This window comes from Epinephelus moara, chromosome 2 (assembly GCF_006386435.1).
Source record: "Epinephelus moara isolate mb chromosome 2, YSFRI_EMoa_1.0, whole genome shotgun sequence".
Taxonomy (NCBI): Eukaryota; Metazoa; Chordata; class Actinopteri; order Perciformes; family Serranidae; genus Epinephelus; species Epinephelus moara.
In genome coordinates, this window is record NC_065507.1 from 1,666,406 (window position 1) to 1,691,108 (window position 24,703).

Here is a 24,703-nt window from a genome sequence, read left to right on the forward strand (position 1 = left end):
GAATACAACTTTTTCTTTTACAAGGGTCTGGTGCACAATTATAGCTGCCCATATACACCAGAAAAATAAAATAAAGCAGTTTAACTTGATGACATGTTGAGCTCTACAACTCGTCATCTAAAACCTCACTGTGGCTGATTCTGCTCATACTTTCCCCCCTACAATATTTACAACTGTTCCAATGTGGTTTAAACATGTATACATTTTTTCTAGCTGCTTCAAAATAAAGGACATCAGAATTGCATCTCTGCTTTTTGCAGATGATGTTGCTCTGTTGGCTTCATCACACCGTGACCTCCAGCATGCACTGGGGCGGTTTGTAGCCAAATGTGAAGCGGTTGGGATGAGAGTCAGCACCTCCACATCTGAGGACGTGATTCTCTGCCTGAAAACTCTGGGTTGGGAGAGTTACTGCCCCAAGCGAAGGAGTTCAAGTATCTCAGGGTCTTGTTCACGAGTGAGGGTAGAATGGATCATGAGATAGACAGGCAGTTTAGTGCAGCATCAGCAGTGATGTGGGCACTGTGCCAGACCTTTGTGGTGAAGAGGGAGCTGAGCCAGAAGGCAAAGTTTTCGATTTACAGGTCCATCTACATCCCAACCCTCACATATGGTCATGAGCTCTGGGTAGTGACTGAAGGAAGGAGATCGCGGATACAAGTGGCCAGAATTGGTTTCTGCCTTAGGGAGAGGGTGAGGAGCTCAGACATCTGGAGGGAGCTCAGAGAAGAGTAAAGTAAGTAAGTAAGATTTATTTATATATTTTTCGCAGACATAGGTCACAAAGTGCTTCACAAGGACAATATACAACAAGAAAGAAATCATAGAAGCAAAGTGACTACCTGTACGTTGTTAGAAGTGCACAACTAACAAAACTATTTGCACACACACAACAAAAAAGAAGAATTCGAACTTCACACCAACACACAAAAAATTTGAAAAAGTACAGCTGTGGTACGTATAAATTACCCAAACGGCTGTCTAAACAGGTGCGTTTTTAGTTGGTCTTTAAAAGAAACCACAGATTCAGCAGATTGTAAGGCAGCAGGTAATGCATTCCAAAATTTAGGGGCTACAGTCGCAAAAGCTTGAACACCACGTCTTTAAGCGAGTGTGAGGGACAGACAACAAATGTAGTGTATTTTATCAAAGAGTGTGAACCGTTGATCACAGGTGAAGTAGTTCAGCTACAAGAGAGGGAGCCTGACCGTGTAATGCTCTGTAAGAGCCGCTGCTCCTTTACGCCAAAAAGGGCCATATGAGGTGGTTCAGGCATCTGATCAGGATCCTCCTGGGTGCCTCTTATAAGAGGGCATGTCCGACTGGTAGGAGGCCCCGGGGCAGACCCAGAACACACTGGAGGGGATTTATATATCTTATCTGACCTGGGAACGCCTCTAGATCCCCCAGGAGAAAGTGTTCCTGGGAATAGGGACGTCTGAAGTACTTTGCTCAACCTGCTGCTCCCATGACCCGCCCGGGATAAGCAGATGAAAATGGATGGATGGATGGATGGATGGAAGGATGGAAGGATGGACGGACAGTGGACAAAAATGTATATATGTGTCGATATTTCTGTTATTGTGCATAGAGATTTTTTGTTGTTGTTGTGAATGCACAGAATTGTGCAGATCTGGTCTCTGAAACTAGCACACTCAAACCCACATTTGTAAAACTGACAGTGAACTCAACATTACTGAGGAAAAAGAGAGAACTGAAAGAAGAGATGGAGTGAGGACAGATTCCAGTCACATTCCAGCTCTGGAGCTGCTGTGTTCAGTAATTTTAGATATTTCACTACGTATTTATGCAGAGCACACAGGCTGTGTTGTTGTATAATGGAGACCTCAGCTGCATCCATTTCACACAAAACCCCCTTCAGTCCTGCAGCATATAGACACGTCCCATCTCTATTCAAATCAGGATATAGCCAAATAAGGGCCACCATGTTCTTCTACATCCTGACCGTTTCTCATTAAAGATCTGGGCTGAGCAGAGTTTTCAAAAACAGTCTATACTTTGTCGCTTTGCCTGAACAGATGTAAAGAAAAAAAAACAGTGGCAAACTGAATTATTGCATTGATTTAATTTAAAGCCAGCAGCAGCAGCAGACGACTGTTACACTGCTGTGGTTAATCTGATTTAAAATGTACACAGAGTTTCTAGTGGAATTTAAAGAGAATGTCAGGTAGAAAGATGCTACTGATTTAATCAAGATGTAATGGAGTTAGTTTGTTTACTGGTACAAACATACAAACAGAAAAATGCAGGTTTGGCGGGCTGCTGTCTGTATGTTACCCTCTCTCCTCTTATGAGTGTATAGAGGTTGAACTAAAGAAGGTGTGTGTGTGTTTGTGAGGAGAGTGTGCACAGTGTGTGGCTCCAGGCTGGACACACACTCCCTGATCTCTAGAACTAATGAACCGTCCAAATTGTCGGCCATATTCTCGAGGTTTCAGTGTCCTTAAAAACACTCTTTTTTAGTTTTATCGTCCCAAACACATTCTCTGCATTTCTCAAATAACCCCCCACTCTCCCGCGCGCACACACACACACACACACACACACACACAGATGCAGTTTCATTTCATTAAGCAGGGGATCAACTTATGGCAAAGCGATGCCAGAAAACAATATTACTGTTTGTGCATAATACAAATTCTCACTGAGTGTAGAAATGTAAGCGGACGCTCTTACATCTTCTCTTGAATCTCTCTATAACGGGGGAAGAGATTTGAACTTTACTCATAGTGTTACAATAATATTTCTGCAGGTCAGCTTAAGATGACCTCATTGATTTTTAACAATTGGGCAACATGCATCATAGAATAACATAATGTGTCTGATAAAAAGGCTCTTCTCATCCCACATCACACATGTGTGTAAGTGCAGCCAAACACTGCTCAGTTGCTAGAAAAAAAAATATTGGCATTGTACGTGTCTGGAAACCATGAATATGTTACATTCGTATGTTTCATACATTTCATATCAACGTTTATAAAGTGAAATGGAGTACAATTTTTCCAGTGACCAGTGGCTGTTTCTCCAGCAGCTTCTCAGCCCCCAAACATGGGTCATGTTTTAGGAACACATGGCTGTCTCTCCTGCAATTATTTAAGGTACCAAATGCAGGTGATAATTAAACGTGCAATATGTAATTTTCTGCCGCTAGGGGTCTCAAACCAAAACAATAACAGAAGACGGAGTTGGATGACGTCACGAAGTAGCGTGGGATCATGGGAGTTGTAGTCATATAACAGATACAGACCTTACTTAGCTTTACAGTTAGCGATGGCTTCTCCCTCTCTGCTGCTCTCTCTTGCTCAGTGCGTCTTATGTTTAGCTATTCCTCTGCCTCTTTTATAAATGCAGTTCATTTACCGGCATCAGCTCAGCATTATAGAAACCTATCGTTAGATGTTGTGGTTAGCCAGCCGCTGGCCGGAGTGCTGGTGCCCCGGCGAGCAGCAGTGCTTGCAATACCCTGGTGGAAATGATTATTATTTCGATAACATCAGCCAGATGTTTGCTTACCTGTCTAGTAGAACACACGCGAGGTCGGCGTCGAATTGTAGTCCTAGATTTTCACGAAGCTCTCTCCATCTCGGAAAGGCCACACCAATATTTATCCTTGATTTAGCTCTCTTCTTATCCCAAATTCTTCTGGGATCGCTTGGTTGACCCGTACGTTTCCGTTTTACCGGCTTGTTTACCGGGACAGCTTCGGTGTCAGAAGGTGCAGCAACCGTCAATGCATAATCATGATCCATGACGAGTTAGCTTAGCCTAGCAACAGTAACGTTCATTCTCTGACGTCTCATCCGGTCTGCTTCTTCTTCTTCTCCTTCATTTAATGGCTATGGTAACTGGAGTTACGTCGCCATTGCGACCTAATGACACGGTCCGTAACTTTTATTAATATTTCATATTTATCTGGGTTTGAAAAATTGTTGGAAACATTTCTGATAATCAAAGTACACAACTAAACAAAATATATAATATTGGTTTAGTCATTTTTATGTGGAAAAACTACACATTATACCTTTAAGTTAAGGTGTTTTAGATTTTGAAAAGAATTTTGTCTATAATTTATTGACCTGCAAATGATCCAATCAATGCTCTCTGGGACTGGTGTCTGATGCCTCAGTCAGACACATATCGAACACATCTGCTAATGCTTACAGTAGATGATGATGCATATCTCAAATCATAGTGGTGGGTAGAGTACTGAAAATCTACACTCAAGTAAAAGTACAAATACTCTAATAAAAAGAGACTCAAGAAAGAGTGAAAATTACCATGTGAGACACCTACTCATGTTAAAGAAAAAAAAACGTTTTGAAATGAAGTAGCGCTGATTAGGGCTGCAATGAAAGTAATATTGGAGCTGGAATTACAATTTCAAAGCATAGTAAACCACTAGCTACAAAATAACTTGTGTCTTAATCATAACATCAAATTTAATGTCAAACATGAAAAATGAATGTCGCTAACATTAGCTAGCTAATTACATTTTCACCTACAGTTCGACTTCCTTCATTGTCCTTGCGGAGGTTAGAAGAGGAGTTTTTAAGCGGAGATTTCAGTGTTTTTCAGGAGGCACAGCAAGCACCTCATCATGGGACATGTTGTATATAAAGTGTGGCTGGCTCAGCCAAAGATTGCTAAAAACATGTTTAGGGGCTGAAAACCTGCAGGAAGCACTGCTACAGGTCTCAAAACACCCACATTTACAGGCTACAGTGCTGAAAAAATAAAACAAAAACAGCAATGACAGGTCCCTAAAAACATCCAAGTCTGGTGCCAAAAAAATACAGGAAAAACAGCAACCAGTGCCTAATTAACACCCACAGTTGGTGCCTAAAAAATGAGGGAAACACAGTGACAGGTCTCTAAAGAACACCAACGTGGTGCATGAAAAAAAATGCAGGAAAATCAGTGACAGGTCCCTAAAAATACTCACATTTGGTGCCAAAAAACCCCTGCAGGAAACACAGGGAGGGGTCAGGGTTTGGTGCCTAAAAAAGCAACACACCCACAGTTTGGGGCTTAAAAGATGCAGAAAAACATGTGATTGATCCTTAAAAAACAGCCATGTTTGGTGCCTAAAATCGCTGAAAAAAATCCCACATTGATATGATACGTATGAAATGTGCAAATGTAATGTATTTGTGGTTTGCAGAAATGTACAATTCCAACATTTTCTTCTGGCAACTGGGCTCAGTTCCAATGATGGTTTAAATGGCAAATGTAGTGAAAACAAAGTAGATAACTCGCTAAACAATATAGTCAAGTAAAGATGTAAAGTTTTAAAAAAGGAACATGTTCCTTGAAAAAAATACTTTCTCACTCAGGATGTGTTTCTACCCACTCCTGACAAAACGTGAACCTCGTCAACAACTAATACAGCTCGTCATTATGGAAAGAGTCATTAGGAGTTATTACTAAACAAATTTTGCATGTTAACATGCAAACTTCAGATTTTTCAGCATTTACAACTGTAGTTAAATGGAAATAATGAATATGTTATCTCAGTTATAATGATGTGTTTAGAGTCAAACTACAGTGCAGTAGACTCGCGTTTTTCTTATGGACAGAAAACAAGGGTGTTCCAGTTTCTCAGTTAGCGTGACGAGAAATCCCACAGTGACCTCCAGGTGTGTGTCGCTGCAGGTGGGGAGCGGTGCTAACATTAGTGAGCTTCAGCTCCCTTATAATACCAACACTGATCACTTTCCTGGGATCTTTAATACAGATAAAAGCATCCACCAACTGGCTAATAATAGTGCTCAGCCTATAAACACACCAATTAACATGGCATTACCTGCGCCCATCTGTAGGAAGGGACAGGCGTGTGTGCGTGTGTGTATGTGTATTTGTTTGTGTGCTGTGTCTCGGCAGTGTAGTGCGGGGTAAAGTCGGGATGTTCCCCTGGCTAATGGCTTTGGATCGGAGCCCGCAGTGACAGGACTGACTGACCGACCAACCGGCTGCTGCGTGAAGAAGCCTGGTTCACTGCCAAGTCAACACACTCATTACACACACACACACACACACACACACACACACACACATACACACGCACAGCTGAGACAGGAAACTGAGGGTGGGAAGAGTGTGTGTGTGTGTGTGACAGGAAGCTGATGTTGTTTGGAAATTAAAAGTGACGTGCTGCATCCAGAGCATAAAAACGGGAAGATGTCGGTGTTTTTGGTACTTAATTATTTAAAATGATGCTCCGAAGCGATCGATACAAGAGCGGGCTGACTGGAATATTTAACAAGCTGATGGGAGAAGCTTAAAGTGCTCTATGTAGCTGTTTAGACCTCTTACAAACTTCCATTCTGACCTTAAATTTCAAGTTTCTTACAGTTTGGAATACACTTTGTCATGGTGAATAGCAGTTTTACATTGTGTAAATTCTGTATCTTTATAGCTGCAACATCAATGGAAATGCTCTCAGCACATTTCCTCCTCAAAATTGAGCCTGACATATTTGGTATCTTTGCAAATTTAAGGGTTTCCACAGAGCGAGAGAAAGTGTTGTTGAGAGGCACAGGCGCAGAGAGAGAGACGACCTGACCTCCCCTGAGAGTTTGAACAAAGAGATTAAAAAACACCAAGATGGAGTGGGAAAATTAAAAAGTCAAGACAGAGAGATAAATGAGGAGGTAGTGGGATCTCATCACTCAGGACACATCCAGAGGTGGGAGAGGACACAATTCATGACATGTCATGAATGACAATTCAACCCTAACTGCATTTAAGAATCCAGTTTGTCGATGTTTTGTTGCTTAAAGCTTTGGGCTCATGCTAGGTTCACTTTAAAGATTTTTTTCTAATGTTGTTCATTAAAATGTCTCCTTTTCTCTCTGACTGTTGAAGTAGACACACAGTTGAGTTTTCAGTTGGGGGGGTTCTGTATTTAAGGCATGAGCTCTGAAATTACAAGTTTCTAATAGACAACATGAGGTAACTGACTGACTCGAATGGACATGAAACTCTCCTTGTTAAACCATCAGATGGAGACCTTTGCTGAACTACAATTATCGCCTCGCGGTCGTGCACCAGTCATTTGAGTATCTGACCAAATGTCTCCCCTTCTCTTCCTGAGATGTGTCGTTAAGTAATGGCCAGAGAAATGTTTTTGCAGAACATGATGATGTCACAGTGAAGATGACCTTTGACTTTTTGGAGATAAATTGTCATCACTTCATTATTTTATACTATAGGACATTTGTGTGAAGTCGCATTCAAGTGATGTATACAAGGTCACATTATATAGGACGTTGACCTTTGACCACCAAAATGTAATCAGTCACAGAGTCACAGGGGATGTTTGTGCCAAAATTGAAGAACTTCCCTCAAGGCATTCTTGAGATATTGGTTTTAAAAGACTGGGACGGGCAGACAGACAATCAGAACACATAATGCCTTCGGCTACTGCCAGCACAGAGGCATAAAAACTAAAAAACACAAGTACATTTTAGCTCATTTCCCAACACCACTGAAAGAAAACCATGGCAACAACAAGTGTGTCCCAGCTGTGTTCATCACTTTTTAGTGTCCCCTTGAAACAGTGTTTGTTATTGTGTCTGTATTTGTTTATTCCTAAATATTGGTGAAGATATTTTCTCAGTTTGCAGGATGTATATTCTCAGGGCGCTGCAATGTTTGCCAAACACGACGACAGATACAGAAATTTGTTGGACAAATTTGTCCCGCATGCAGTTCATATTGTCACATTATCCCCCCGTGTAAGAGGCACATTTTAACAATCTGTCTCACCAAACGGAGACAAAACCTGGATTGATGTGAGCAGGGTCTGAGGTACAGTGAGGGGGTGGAGTTGGTTTGAAGGGTTGACAGCAGAAAAAGACAGGAGGGTGTTAACATTACAGAGAGAGTGGTCTACATTCAGCTCCCTGAGGGGGAAAGGTCAAACCTGCCTCCGAGCCTCAGTAGATTAGGACTGACCCAACTCGCTGCTCCCTCGAGTCCAATCACTCAGTCTGGAGGAAATCTGCTCTGCCTCGGCCCTCCCTGCGGAGAAAAGAACAGACAGTGGATTGAGACTTGTCCACCTCAGCAGGTTTCCAGCGTCCACTCCTCTGTGCAGAGCGTTAAGGTGATGTAACCTCCTCAGCTCGTTACCCCAAACAACCAATCACAAATGACCAGTTTGTCTGGGGAATCCTTTGTCTTTTGATATTGTCTAAAACAATTTAACGTCACTGTTTGACAGTGTCTGCACCCTCTGTACTCAAGTCTCTTGTAAAACTAGAGCTAAATTTAGATGGATAGTAGGATGAATAAAGCAGTTACAGAGGTAAAGTTAGTTTAACTTTGTTTGTTGTCCGTCCACCTGTCTGCCTATTCTTGTGAATGTGATATCTCAAAAACACATTAAGGGAGTGTCTTCAAATTTGGCACAAATGTCCACTTGGACTCAAGGATCAACTGACTTGATTTTGGTCAAAGCTCAAGGTCACTGTGACCTGGTGTGACGAGCCTCCACTCCACTAGGTGTGCCTGTTTTCTTGGCTGTTCCCTCTGTTTCAGGATGCAGGTCCAGGCAGAGGGTCGTCAGTAACCTCATGAGCCACACCTGGGCCCAGTGTGCATCATGCTGTAAAAGCTCACCGCCCTCCGACAGAATATCTCCTCTTCCCTCGCGGCATAGCTGCTGTTCTTTTGGTTTTTCTTCAGACATTTTCAGACACACAGACACGACTGATTACTGACTTTCACATTTATTTGTTTATCTATTGTTATTCTGTAAATAAATAAACTTTTAACTCTTTGTACACTCAACTTGTCTCCCATCATTGTTGCAGCCTTAGAGCTGGGTTGTAACACTTGTTCCTCTCATTCTTGTGAGCACAATGTCTTAAGGACACCTTGAGAGAATGTCTTCAACTTTGGCACAAACGTCTGCTTTAGCCCTTTTTAGATAGGACTTTGGCACAAACGTCTGCTTTAGCCCTTTTTAGATAGGAATTGTGCAAATTTGCAGGAAAGCCCAATCAGTCTTTTTTCAGCATTGGCAGTATAAAAACAAAATCGGGGAGTGCNACGTGCAGCGTCATCAACAGCTCCTCCCACAAGTCATCACAGCCCCTCCCACAAGTCTTCAACAGACCCTCCCGGTCTGTTTAAACTAAAAGGGTTCCACCAATATGTCTACCCTACGAGGCGGAAAATAGGGCTCCTCAGATCAACTCGCCAATCCGGCTCTGTGTGTCTAAACGCTCGCAGCTGGCCGGCAAAACGACCCACCATTTGCGGAAAATCTGGCAGTGTAAAAGGGGCTTTAGAGTCAAGGATGAACTGAAAATGGAAAATGAAAAAAGACAGATGGGGGCTGCAAGGTGACTTGGTTGGCAGTGTTTGCATCTGCCTCTTCAGCAGTGGGAGAGACATGCGTAACATGTAGTCAATTAATCTAAAGTAATGTCATACGTCAACTTTTGCTGTGAAAGTATTGAAAAAATTTCAGTTCAAATTCATTTTGGCGGATGTGTCGTAGTGTTTCAGGCTTGAAGTTCTTCGATGGCACAAAAATTCCTTACTGCAGAAATTGTAGAGAACGGTGCTCCTGTCAACAGTTCCATCTGGACATTTTTTTTTTATACGTTAACATTTGATTCACGGGCTGAGCAGCGTCGTCTCGTCTGCCTCCATCATGTGACAAAGCTACTGTGGCCTGCAATGACGCATCGGGTCATCGGACACCACAGAAAACGATTTATCAGCATTAATTTTTTTAATTTTTGTTTAATTACTCAAAATTAACACGTATTTTGACAGCCCTGGCATTATATAAAATAAAATCTACTTTTTTACAGTAGAAATTTGGACTTTCATTGGGCTCAGGTCCAAAACTGCTGCTGTGGTTTGGGCTCGGGTCGGGCTTGGACAGAAATTGTGTTCATGTCATGTCAGACTTGATGTATTTGGTCACACTGAGAGCTCTAATGCTCAGTACTACACTTATCTTCACTGGATTTGATTGATTTGATTGATTGGTATGATTTCCCCCGCTGCCCTGGAGCTTGGGCATTAACAGATGTACATACATGCGGTACGTGTGGCTGCTGCAGATTCTGTCCAGCTAAAACATCTAATATAAAAAATTTTCTTTGAATGAAAACATGTCTGTGCAACAGAGCTCGGCCACTCAACAGACACTGGCCAAATCCATCACAGTCCCTCTCTCTGTTTCTCTGCCTCTCTCCATGTCTCTCATCCCAAGTGTCCACTCAGTACACCAGTCAAACCGCAATGAGCTCACTCAACCGCCAGTCCCCTGGGGCATTATGGGTAAACTCACAACATTATGCTCTCTATTGACGAGTGGAGTGCACTCCAGGGACCACAGACACCAAGCAATTACACACACACACACGCACACACACACACAAATGGCCGGTCACATGAAAACATGCTCACTCAGGGACTGTCTATCTTGAAGACACACAGGCAGTTTATAATTGACTGTGAGGCTCCTCCCACTCTCCGGCCAGCAGTGTCATCAGCCTGATCTAGTTCACCTGGTTCACCTCCAGGCTATGAAAGCTGCTCCATGTGCTCACTCTGTCTCTGTCTCTCTTCTCCCATGCACTGCTCTCACTGCTGACATTTCTGATCTGCCCACTCCATGGCTTGTTTTGTCGTAACGTTAGCTTAATAAATTGTTTAAGTAAATCTCTTGCGTGGACTCCCTCCTTGTCACATTCCCAGAGCCAGTCTGGAGGCTCCTTCACTTGCGTCTTTGACTAGTCTGGTTTGGTCCTTGTGGTTGTCAATGCTAAAATGAATTTAGGTGCCCTTTGTATCATTTTATCTGCCCATGTTGTGACTTAAGGGAGTATCCTGCGTCATGAATACCAACTGTGCTAAACTCAAAATATCTTTGCACCAAAATTTCTTTAAAATGTCTGCACTTTGCCAAAAAATTGTTCTCACTTTGGCAGAATAAATCCCAAGTGTTCTCATAGGAATATAAACACACACATACACACATTGTGCACATGCACAGATAGTGTGTGTGTAACACACTTGGAGCTGCCTCCTGTCAGATCACACAGCTCCGCTCAGTGAGATGAAAAGAAAAAGAGAAGTGTGAAGAGAAGCAGAGAAAGAGAGAAAACAGTGTTTTTAGGCCAGTCTAGTTAAGACCTCACTGTCCCAGTTGAACAGAATATAGAGCTCACACTCTGAGATGAAAGCTGTGTGTATGTGTGTGTGTGTGTGTGTGTGTGTGTGTGTGTGTGTGTGTGTACTGTACACTCAGCAGTAGGTCTGTCTCTCTGGGACAGATCTCAGTAGGAGTTGGAGCGACAGTGTAGAATGAATCTGTGTTCTCAGTCTTTGTGAACGGTGTCAGGAGAGGCAGCTCACTTTTAAAGCCGTGGACTGCAGGATTGTGACCCCGTCTACATCAACCCTGTGGCTCCGCTCCATCTGAACATGAACGGGCAGTCAGCAAAGGGACACTTCAGATCTTTTGACTTCATGTGCATCAATCGCAGCAGTTTTTTTAATTTTTTTTTTTGAACTTATGGCCTGGTCACACAAGCATTAGTAGTACATGCAGAGCTTTTGCACTGATGCATGACTTTGTGTCGTCAACTGACAGCAAATCGTCTTAACTGTTCCGACTGTTAAAGAAACAGAGAGCCAGACCGTCTGAAATGGAGGAAGCTGTTGTGACATCAACACGTCCTCATCCCAAGTCGTCACATACTGTCGCTTTGTCAGTGGACTTTCATGTCTACATATTACACATAATGTATCCTCCTGAGTCTGCTGTTGGCGTTCCGGGATGCCACAACCAACGCTGGAACAAAAGCACGTGGTTAGGTTTAGACACAAACATCATCTTTTGGCTCTACATTCATATGAGAAGCAAACACTGAACTCCAGGGTGAAAGTCCAGGGTTTGTTGGACCCATCCACCACCACCCCCACCCACCAGCTCCTTATACTACATTGTTAATGGCAGCATATCACACTGTTGGAACTCGTCTGCATACCATCACTGCTGCCACAGGTGCTGTCCAGCTGACCGGCAGTGTCATACCACTGCAAAAAGTGGCTTTTGGCATTGGCGACACCAAAATCACTGACAGAGCAGCCGTGTTTAATGATGTCGGAATGAGAACCAGCTGGTGACACCATCCAATTTAATATAACCCTGCTCTGGTGGAGTGTAACCTGCTCCACAAAAGACATGCATGGTTTCATCTGGTAGGGGCAGGTACACATAAACTCATTTATTAAACTATTGGTAGCGACACAGGGAGAGCAGTTCATTTGCATTTTCTGCACATTTTCCTCTTCATTCTCTGTAACTCAAAGACATGAGAGGATTCATGTACATTACTGAAACCATATCAATGTTTCAAAAGGGACGTAGTATATGAGCTGACTTAGTCATCAGGAGGTGGAGGGGATGGTGGATGGTGTAGGCAAGATGCCTGCCCAGCTTCAGATCATTTCTGGGTTTCCAGCAGCTTTAGCCACCACACGTGGGTGATTTTTAGGGACCTGTTGCACCTTATCAACCACCAAACATGGGTGTTTTTTTTTAGCAAACCAGTGCTGTTTTTCCATTGTTTTTTTAACCAATATATCATTGTGGTTCCTGCTGGGATAGTGCCATGAAATGCGATTGTTTTTCACAGATATTGCTGATTTTTCTGCCGGAATTGTGCCTAAAAAACGTGTATTTTAAGTCAAAACCATGATCTTTTCCTAACTATATTCACGTATTTTTTGTGCCTAAAGTGAACCACACTTAAACCATAGCATTGCTGAAATGTACAGTTTCAATGTATCTGCACATAACAACATAAAAGCATAACATATCTATGATTTGCATAAACATACAATGCCAATATTTTTAAGGTCATTAGGTTGCTTTAATGAGTTAAAGACGAAGTGCAGCCGACTACATTCAGACAAATTTCCTCACATATTTGTTATATTTTGAAGCTTGTTTGTGATAAAGAGAGATAAAGTCTATCTCACTGTCTGCTCTGTCCAAATATACTCTAAGTGCGGTATAGTGAGGTGATGTAACAGAAGTTTTAGAAAATTTGAGAGCTTCCTCCTGGGAAGGTTGCCAAATTTTGTTTCAAATAAGAATATCTGTCATTTAAAAAAAAGTCATAGGAACATACTTGCATGTTTTAGTCCACTTAATTTGCAGGTAAAGATGTTACATTACTGCTAAACATCATCTGCGCATGTTTTCTTCCCAGACTGCTCTGGGTTTCAGTTACAGTATTATAAAGTCACTGTCCTGGCTCAGTGTGGCGTCCTGGTTTGGCTTCTAAATCTGCCCTGCTGTCTAACCGGTGGCAGTGTATCAGGCCATGTTTACTGCCATCAGATTAGCTTGCAGTGGCCTGTAGTGTACAGCTGACTGCTGGCGAGCTAACAGAGTGTTTACACCAGCCAGAACAACAACAACAATCTTCTTCTGCCAACTGGAGTCATTCAGGCTTATTCGACTTGCTTAAGGACACTATGGCAGTAGAGGCAGATGTATGGGGAAGTGGAGTTTGTTTTGTTTCTCTGTTGAAGTTCTCAGCAGGTTACTTCTGATCTTTAGTTCACAAGAGCTAATTTAATCCCCCCACCTTTCAATCAGTGTTCCTTCTTTAGGAGGTGAAGCCAGTCCCAGCGTGCGGCCACAGCTAACATCGATGAATTGACTTTTTGTATACAGACTGCAAAAACCACCTGTGTTCAAATTTGTGCAAATAAAGTGAGCCAACAACCTGCACTGCATTCAATCTGAACACATCAGAAGTTTTAACATCATGTCAAACAGACCTATGGAGAACTTCCACTGCACATAAAGTCAATAAATAAACTAAAGTGTAGAAAGTGTATTTTGAAAAGACACCGTGTATTTAACAGGCATAAATGGACATGAACGTCAACAACAGATGCACTCAGGATACCTAGTGAATCATAGGTAGTCGTCAAAAGTCCACTGAACAAACAGCGAGTGAGAACATGTTGGTGTTTACCATGTCCACACCACTTGATTCCAGTTATCGGCTGTACTTTACTACGAACAAAGTTAGCAGTTAGCTGCCTTACCCAGTTAGTTAGCATAACTGTTAGCACAGCTGTTGAAGACAAATATTCACCAGTTGCAAAATACTCCAAACCACTCCAGCGTTTGGTTTGAACACACCATAAGGATAATAAGGTTAAGGCTCAAACAGAAAGAGAATGTCTGCAGCAGCAGGAAACCTCTTCCTCACATACAGCGAACGAGTGAACTCTGCAGATCCAGATATATATACTACGAGCAACAACAACATTAAGGGAGCTTATCGAATACTGATTGAGCCCAAGTCATGGCTCTCTGTTGCTCTAAAAAAAGGTTGGAGGTGAACAAAGCTTCACAAAAACAGAGCCAGGGTGTGTGTTTTGTTAAAGCTTCACTCGCCTGTTTGCTGACATATGGAGGAGATTAGGACGTCTTCATTGGACAAAACAGAATGTTCACTCATTAGATGCTCACCCTCCTAATAAGCACCACAAAAAAACATTTTTCTCCTGTGGTGGTGGAGGTAGCAATACAACAGAATCCTACAAGACCCTATTGACTAAAGAATATTTGGACCTGACCCACCTCTGATCCTGGGTTCTGGGATATTAGAGGCATTTTGACAGCCTGAAACAGAAGTACTAATACCGTATGTGAAAGACAAATAAACTTAGAACCTAAAGAGAAGCTTAAGGATGCAGTTATGTATGTAAAGCTTGAGTGAAGCCACCATACGGTTGGTCTCAACAGCCGTAACAGGAACAATAGAACTGTATCTGTTCTGTCAGGCTGTTGGTTTTCTATCATCCTCAGGCCTCCATCCTCCCCTGCTTCACTCAGCCTTCGCCCTCTGGTGAGCTTAGCACAGCCAGAGCCATTTATAGCAGACAATGACCCCCACCTGAGCCAGGGTTACTATAGGTTAACAGGGAAAGGCACTATAGTATTGGGCACATACACACAAGCTCTTTAGTGCCCTGAGGAGGTGAGGAGGTGAGGAGTGAAGGTGATCCGGGATCAGAGAGTTTAAAGGCGTGGAAGATAAAGACATGAGAGGACTTTAAGTCAGGATAAGACAATGCACAGGAAGAGACTGCCTTCAGATCGTTCCTTCATTTCTATGAGGAGAGACTGGAAAAAAAAAATCATAATATTAATAAAGCACATAATCATAAATATGTAAAGATTCATTTTTTAAATCACCACTGACTGATTCTGTTTGCAAAGTACTGACGTTGTGTTTTTCTCCGGAACAGAAACTGGCTTGGAGGAATGTCTGACCTGTGAAAGCGGTGACAGGTGGTTAAAGAGGTCAAACAGGACGCCGAAACTGGAACACGGGATCATATCAGTTGACCTTCTTCCTGATAGAAGTCAAAGGTCAAACAAATTTGAGGGGCTAAGAGCAGAGGTTACACTTAAACATGGATTATGGGTAATAATCTTGCTGGTGTTAAATGGTTCAGGTTAAAACTTCCTAAGAAACACTGAGCAACCCCCACCCCCACTGCCACAAATTATGTGTCTCATAGTGTAGTGCATTAGAGTTCAATTATTTTAGTCTCAGCAGGTTAAATCTCCATTTTTAATGTATTCACTGTTTCATTACATCCAGACACACACAGCCAGGTGTTGAGAATCGCACGAGTCTGTCAAGTGTGTGATAAGCTGCAGTGACAGCAACATGATCTCTCCAAAAATATTTGAAATGACCACAGCTTCTTAACACATCAGGTGAGCTGACACGTATTTAAATTATGTTGTGGCAGCATGGCTTGGTTTAGGCACCAAAACAGCTTGGTTAGGTTTAGATAAAACATTGTGTTTTCGGTTACAATAACTGAGTTTGTTACATATTGCTGTAAGTATGTCGTAAAGTGACATATGTAATGTAATGTGGCTATGGAAAGGATATAAGTACAAAAAGTTAAAAGAAGTCAACACTGAGTCTTTGTTCCACAAAGACATGAACAACAGTTTCCTAGGTGAAACTCCTGTGTCTGTTTGACCCATCTGCCGCTGCAATTTCCTCTGTTAATGGACTTTCTTGCTCTCTATACTACCTATGAGGTTGTGACCACCATCCATTATCTGACACAATGAACCAAGGAGTTCATGTGTCCACCACAAAAAAGAACCTTTAGTTCTTTATTTGTGCATAAACAGAAAATTAAACAAAAGAAAACTAGAACTACCACCCCGCGCTTGTATGCATTCACGCACCAGTCAGGTTTCTCTTACAGTTCATATCCATGTCTGTGAAAACATGGATGCTTTACACACAGGAGATCTATACAATCAGCACAGTTTGAAGCAACCAGGTCTCACTCCCAACCTGTCAAAAACCAATCTTTTCTTTCACTTAACACTGTAAACCTCTCTCAAAGATTGACTCTGGTGGGACTCAAACCCACAACCTTTGAATCACTTCTTCTGTGTTTGTTTAGAAGTCCAATGCGCTATCCACTGTGCCACAGAGCCACATGTTGCTTCTCCTGATGTAGTGGGTCTTTTCAGTCTTAAGACTCCCAGCTTGAAAATTTCAACCAGGTCTCACTCCGAGGTGGTCGAATACGGGCGCTTGGTCGGTGACAGCTGGACAACAACAAAAGTTAAGAGCATTCTTTGCATTTGGAATATGAATCTCAGCCGGGGTTTTTACTGGAGTTTGTGATGCAGACAGCTTTTTGCATGTTTACAGTCAGCTCTGTGCGTTGTACACAAACCAACTAGCCAACAGGCCGGAGTAGAGATGCATGCCCAAAAGAAAAGCTCACATTTCTGGTCAGAAGGAGAAACACACCTACTTTTAAACTTTCTGAAAGACTTCATATCAACAAATTTTTGAGCAAATATTGCCACGCCAGCCTTATCAAGAAGGTGGTTGAAGGAATCGCAAATGGAGGTTGTGTTCACACGGTCCAACAAGTTGGCCACCATTAGAAAACTTTGCTCCTTTGACACAAAGAAGTAAAATACCACAAGTGTCTCCAGCCACTTTTCTACATTTTGATGTAATATATGGGCATGTTAATGGGAGTATGCACAGCTGTGTGTGCATGGGAATATTCATTTCATTAACCATGTAAAGAGCTTAGTGGGAATATTGTCTTTTTCAGAATAATGGAAAAAACTGGAATACTTTGTGCATGTAAACATGGTCAGTGGTTAGACGATCAGTTCCCTGTAGGTGCAGAGGTTCGCTTCCATCATGGCCCAATCAGGACGGCCAACATGGCCGCCAGAAGGTGTGTTACATCACCTGAAAATCCTTCTGTTCTTTTCTGTGTAACCCTCCCTCCACCTGCCCATCACTCACCACCCCTCCACCCTCCCTGTGTACCTCCCCTGGAGTGGGCGGGGCTTCCCTAACGAGATCACCGCAGGCTAATCAGCAGGAAGGGTTCCCATTGGCTGAGAGCCCAGGGGCAAGCCCGTGGCGGGAGGTTGGCATGACAACAACACTGATTGACACTGACAGGTCATTGCTACACATAATGGGATTATGGAAAAAGGGAGGTAGAGGGAGAGAGGGGGTGAGGGAGGCTTTGACAGAGCAGCGAGGGAGAGAGTGAACAGTGTCACTGTGTGTTTGTTCCACAGCCGCTCCATGTTGTGCTTGTTGTTGTACAGTGTTCGCAACATGTTGGCTACATTTACATCGCTGCTAAATAGGGCCATGGCAGTCCTGAGTGTTTCTCACTATGCTGACTGGAGAACACAAACCTGCACTCTGGATGAATGTTACACTGACTGAGATAGTCGAGAATATGTTTGTTGTGGGGCGCAAGGTAGCAATAGTTCTTTTATTTCATAACATCACCCCTTTTGAGTCAAATTACTGAGGTATGCTTAAAGCCAAGTACTTCCTACAAACTCTGTGACCACAGCAAAACTGAGAGGAGTGAAAAGTTATAATTGCACAAGTATAGGAGTGCACAGTTTCAGACAAGGCCCTTTTACACAGATATTGTTCTATAGGACTGCTACAAAGTCCTGTCTTTATGCTGCCTTTGCATTTTTACACAGAACCAAACAATGGTTGCGTCATGCTGTTCCAGTGTGCTATTATACACTGCTCCCGGCATTGTGCCATGAAAAACGCTGTGACGGGTGTGACATGTAACACAATAGTGTTGGCCTTGACTGTGAAATAAAACATACGTGTTGGCAGCGCTTTATAAACAGTAACAATGGGCAAACATGGCAGTAACAATCATTTACCATCCCTGTTGTATGACAGTTGATCTCATCCTCTGCTCAGAGGTTAAGGAGCTCCTCGACCTTGCTGTTTCCCAATTTGCAGACTTTTAAGGCTGCTATTCTTCTTCTTTGAGTTAACTGCTAACTGCTAACAGCCACTTTTTAAATCTTCCACAGTGGGTCACATACATAACACATCATCAAATTGTCCCTCCTGTCCTAGCCATGGTCCCATCCTGCCAGGTGTCCTGTTTATACAGACATCGTTTTGGCACCGTTACTACCTCTCATGACAGCTTAAAGGCAAGACAACTCTGTCCCCTCATTCTGCAATCGTATCTTACATACAGCACGGTGAGGGGGCGTAATGGCCAGTCACCTCCCCCACCGCTCCCCTGTCCCAAGGTGTCCCCCAGGGGTCAATGCTTGGTCCCCTCCTCTTCATCCTCGACATGCTCCCCCTTGGCAAGATCATCCGTCGTCACGGCCTCCAGTTCCACTGCTACGCCGACGACATCCAACTGTACATCTCCACCAAAGCCATCACCAACACCACCCACTCCACACTCACCAACTGTCTCACTGAAATAAAATCATGGATGCAAACAAACTATCTCCAACTGAACAGTGACAAATCGGACATAATCATCATTGACCCCACATCCCGCACCAAAGCCACCCACAACCTAGGAATCATCTTCGATAGCCAGCTAAGGTTTGACCACCACATCAATCACATCGCCAGGACTGCCTTCTTCCACCTCAAGAACATCGCCCGTCTCCGCCCCTCACTCACCTTCTCTGCTGCAGAAACCCTCATCCATGCATTTATCACATCCAGACTGGACTATTACAATAGCATCCTCTATGGCTCATCATTCAAACTCCTCAGTAAACTTCAGTACATCCAGAACTCCGCTGCCTGCCTGCTCACCCACACCCGCTCCCGAGACCACATCTCCCCCATCACCCAAAACCTACACTGGCTCCCATCACACATTGCATACAGTTCAAAATCCTCCTCCTCACACACAAAGCACTCAACAACCAGGCCCCCTCCTACTTCACACGCCTACTCCACCTCCACACCCTCTCCCGCGACCTCCGCTCATCCGAAGGAAATCTCCTCTCACTACCTACACGGACCAAGCACCGAACCTGGGGGGACAAAGCCTTCTCCATCACTGCCCCCTCCCTCTGGAGCTCACTCCCCAAACCCATCCATATCTGCACACACCTCCCAACATTCAAGACCACGCTCAAAACTCACCTTTTTAAATCAGCTTTTAATGTATAAGTTTGTGTGTTTTATGCTGTTTTATTGCTGTTTTTTATTCTGACATAGCTCTATTTTATGAAAAACTGTAAAGTGTCTTTGAGCATTTGTTAAAAGCGCTTACAAATAAAATGTATTATTATTATTATTATTCCCACCTTAAACAGGCAATGTAAAAGGGGCTACACAAGAGATGGCAAGAGAGATAATTCAAACCCTGTGTAAGGTGGGCAAGATTGTCAAATTGTCTGTTCTGAAAAGTTACAAAAGTTGCTCAGTGGAGTCCCTACCAATAACAAAGGGGTAAAGGTGTTGGTGGAAGGAATTTTTGATTGCTATCTGATGATCAGGCTATCACTTATTTTGCAACGTGGTCTCATCCCTACTCATCATGTTTGGACACTTGGGCAGAACCCCCTGGTGTTATTTTAATGATGCTACAGGCAGCCTGTTGCATTGTATCTTGTTGCAGAAGAGGTTGGCAGATCTTGTCATGGAAGCAGCTGCAGGATCTTGACGTGTAAAAGGGTTGGTGGGTCTTCACATGAAAGAGGTCGGAGGGTCTAGATGGGCAGGGGTTAGAGGATCTTGATGTGTAAAAGTGTTGGCAGATCTTGACACAGAAAAGGGTTGGTGGATCATGAAGCAGAAGAGGTCATGGGATCTTGAGGCACAGGGGTTGGGGATCTAAATTTGAGGGTGCAAAAAGTGCGGCATGTGTACAGCCTCTGAGTCATTACCCAAAGCTACCCCGCCAACCCAACCAACAGGGGTTAGAAGGGCTGGAACACAAATCAGCTGACTAACCCTCATATCTTAACATTAGGAATGTGCACATAAACACACTGTTTCACTGTTGATGTTTGGAGATATTTGAGATATTTTTCTTTTATTCATGTACAAATGTGAAAGTTTATTTTTCTGTTTTGAAAACAGCATCCACACAGGAAGGATTTGTAACACATCGATAGCAGGATCAACAGTCTGACAGCAGTTACCACCAGAGGCCACAGTGTCAGTAATTATTTTGCTGTTCACATTTGTGTTCTCTTGAAAATGAATGGTTTAGACAGTTAACTGGACCTAAAGCCACATTCTGTCCACCACCAAAATTCAAACCCCAGGACTAGAACAAACTATGATCATTTAATACAGGGACTAACACTTCACAACAGCTTATTAGTGCTGTATAATGCAAGAAAAGAGGCCTATGTTTTCATTAATTATTTGAGAAACAAAGAAAGTTCTTATGTTCTGTAAATGTCCTGTCTGTGTTTGTCTTCCTGCAGCAGACTGTTTGGGGATGTGACCCAGAGAGGAGAAGGACAGCAGACAGGGCTAGTCAGCACAGATATAAAACACACACACACACACACAGCAGCCAGCAGGACTTGTGTCTGAGTGCTACCAGACTGACTGTCATGTCAGTGCCTGCAGCGCTGCCATGATTCAGCAACACAGCGAGATAGAGAGATACACAGAGGGACAGACAGATGAAGACAATAAGAGAGAGTGAGAGAAAGAGACAAACAGCACAGAGATAAACTGAGAGACTTATTCCCCTTTTCGTCATGGATCTTTAATGTTACGGCAGATTACCGCGTCCATATGCACCAGCTGATTTTTCTGTGCAAGATCACTGATGAGTTTATTTACCAGATCAGCATCAACTCTGAGATTCTGAAAGTCTTCCTCCTCTGCTCCAACGAGAATAACAACTGCAGCAGTCCTGGTTGGAGGACACAAAGGTTAAAACATCCTCGTGTGACTGATTTACACAGCCACTGGAGACTGACCTTCTTCCTGGCGTTACCAAACTACCATGACTAAAGGGACTGTGGCCTAAAGTTGTGGCTTCCTAATGACCACCACAGGCTAGCTCAGAGAATACTCCGATTGTAATGAAGTGAATGGAAAAACCCCTACAACTTTTCTCCAGGAACACAGTCTTTGGAAACAGGCCATTAATAAGTCTCAAACCTGATTTCACATCCTCTTGTGAGATGAATTTAACCACAAGCTATTTTACATGATTTGGTACCACTAAGGGCACATTTGTCCTCAACATTAGATATGGAGATGGAAATGGATATCTGTCTGTACTCTGCCTTCATTTTGCTCGTATTTGTTTTTTAATAGCTACAGATACGGACAAAACAGAGCAGTATCACCAGAGCTTGTGGGGGCAGCGTGGCGTAGTTCAAGTGAGATATGACACTCCTCCCCCTTTCATGCTTAAACTGTCCTGTCAGTAAAAGCCAAAAAACAAATCTTTAAAAAAAAAACTAGGATGGTGACCATGCTAAACATCATACAGTTACATGCAAAAGTTTGGGCACCACTGGTCAAAATTTAATTTACTGTGAATATCTTAGCAAGTAAAAGATGACTTGATCTCCAAAAGGCAAAAAGTTAAATATGACACATTTCTTCAGTATTTTAAGCGAGATTACTTTTTAATTTCAATTTTTACAGAAAAAAAATGAAAAGGGACTGAAGCAAAAGTTTGGGCACCCTACATGGTCAGTGCTCAGTAGCGCCCCCTTTGGCAGGTATCACAGCTTCTAAACACTTTGTGTATCCAGCTCAGAGTCTTTCAGTTCTTGTTTGGAGGATTTTCACCCATTCTTCCTGCAAAAGGCTTCTAGCTCTGTGAGATTCTTGGGCCGTCTTCATGCTCTGCTCTTTGAGCTCTATCCACAGATGTTTAATGATGTTTAGGTCGGGGGACTGTGAGGGGCGTGGCCAAACCTTCAGCTGGCTCCTCTTGAGGTCGTCCATTGTGGATCTGGAGGTGTGTTTAGGATCATTGTCCTGTTGTAGAAGCCATCCTCTCTTCATCTGCAGCTTTTTTACAGATGCTGTGATGTCTGGAATTTAACATCCACCCCCGTGTTTAACAGTTGAACAGGTTTCAGGCTTGTTCAGATGTTCCATTGTAAACTTGTGAGGCTGAATGTTGTGGTGAGGACACAGGAAAGGTTTTCTTCTGATGACTCTTCCATGAAGCTCATATTTGTCCAGGTGTGTCTGCACAGTAGAACAGTGCACCACCACTCCAGAGTCTGAGAAATCTTCCTGCAGGTCTTTTGCAGTCAAACAGAGGTTTGATTTGCCTTTCTAACAATCCTACGAGCAGCTCTCTTTCAACTTGACCTCCACAGTTCCTGTTAATTGCCATTTCTTACTGACGTGACCAACTGAGGAAACAATTGTTACTCGAAAATTGTACAAAGCAAAAATAAAATCCTGATCTTGCTTAAAATGTTGAAAAGCATATTTCATCTTTAACTTCATGCCTTTTGGGGATCAGTTCATCTTCTACTCACTTAACTATTCACAGTAAAATAAATTTTGACCAGGGTGCCTCAACTTTTGAATGCCACTGTACCTGCTGAGCAGCAGTGTGTTAGCATTGTCATTGTGAGCACGTTAGCATGCTGACATTAGCATTTAACTGTGGCTGAAGACTCTTAAGTCTCGCTCCTTGTTTCTTTCTAACATGAATAATTAAACTCACAGGTTCTGCGTGTGAATGAGGCTGGAAAGATTTCCAGAAAGAAAAATAGAGACCGGGATTGAAAGAGAAAAGCGAGGATTAAACAATCTTAGTAAATGCTGGAGAGAAGAAAAAGGGGGAATTGAGGAAGAAAGTGAGAGATTGGATGTGAAAGAAAAAGATTTGAAAGAAAGAAATGAAGGGGAAGACAGAGGAGGATAGAAAAGACGAGGAGAGGAAAGGAGGTAAAACTAGCCTCAAACCTAATTACACAGATTAATGTGGCTTGGAGAGAGCAGTTACCCAAAATGGACTGAAAGAGAGAGAGACGATTACGCCATTTGATGCTCAAAACTCTAAATGTTAATAGATGACTCTCCAACTCTCTCTCAGCCTCTCTCACTCATTTTCGTTAGACGAGATGTGTCAGCACAATACTTTATCCTCTCCCTCTCCTTAATTCAGTTCAAGTCAATGAATTTTATTGAAATAAAGTACAGTTCAGTGTGTAAAATGGCTGAACAAAATAACATCTCATGGGCAGACTCCCAGAGTGGCGTTTAAGGACAAATAAGTGGAAAATGAAGAAGAATCTGACAGATTCCACAACCATGACTTACACGTTTTCTGACACAATTAATTGACAGTTTTTCAAATCAGAATGAAAACAAAATGCAGTCCAGAAAGACTTGTTTGATTGATGGATCCATGAGTTTTAAGACGCCTAAACCCTGCACAGAAACTATTTTACAACTCTGTAAAGTGATCCCTGCTGCAGTCGTTTTATCCTCTGTCTCAATGATCGTGAGGTAAACAGTAAATTTTGGATCCTTCAGCCTCTGCTGTGGCAAGTTTCACCATTCTTTTACAATCTGCCTCTCAGAAGTCCCCCAACTTTATGTTTATAAGAAGGCCAGAACTAAATCACTGCAGAACTTAAAAAAATAACTCTTTCAGCCCTATTCTTTTATACCAGTTGACAGGAGCTAACTGGTCCTCAACCGGAGTAGAACTGTTGGTATTGCAAATACATGATGGATTCATTCAACTGCTCAGCCACAGGTGGTCATTCCCTACTCTGTCTGCTGCTCAGGACATAAACAAGGATTTACTGTCCTTGCATCCAAGTGTTGCATTGTAGCTACTAGCTGTGTAACAGTTCAACAAATTCACAGTTGGGTTCAATGCAATGGTGTCACAGTTCGGTATGTTTTCAGTACAGCAGAAAAGTTGAAATACCAGAGAAATCTCCTTGATTGTTAAAGTTTTAAATGCATGAAAACGAACATAATTCAGACAGGACCACTTTTGTCAAAGAAAACTTTATTTCCATTGCTGTGTTATATTTGGCAGTATGGCTCTGTTCTGGGGCCTCTCTGCCTTTCCACGTGCATACATGGAAAGCCTAAGGCGGAGCAAGCACACCTCTCCACCCCTCCACATGCTTACGTGGAAAGCCTTAGGGCACAAAAACCTCCTTGGCCTTCCATGCGCGTACGACCAAAGTCCAAGGCAGGGAGAGCAGCAGCAACGACCCCTCTGGAACAGAACAGAACAGAGCAGCATCAATGACAAACAGAAATGACACTGATAAGTCAGACACAACATGAAAAGGAGGAGCTGGGGTGGCGGCAGGTTGCAAAGCAGCTTG

The 24,703-nt window shown here is 42.8% G+C and overlaps 1 non-coding gene across 1 annotated transcript; it reads right to left on the bottom strand.

Annotated features, from left to right (window-relative positions):
- Positions 1-16,463: 16,463 nt before the first annotated feature.
- On the bottom strand, positions 16,464-16,555 carry trnar-ucu (transfer RNA arginine (anticodon UCU)). The gene is given in 2 exon segments: positions 16,464-16,499; positions 16,519-16,555. It is a non-coding gene; the product is annotated as a tRNA-Arg (tRNA).
- Between the last annotated feature and the right edge of the window lie 8,148 nt (positions 16,556-24,703).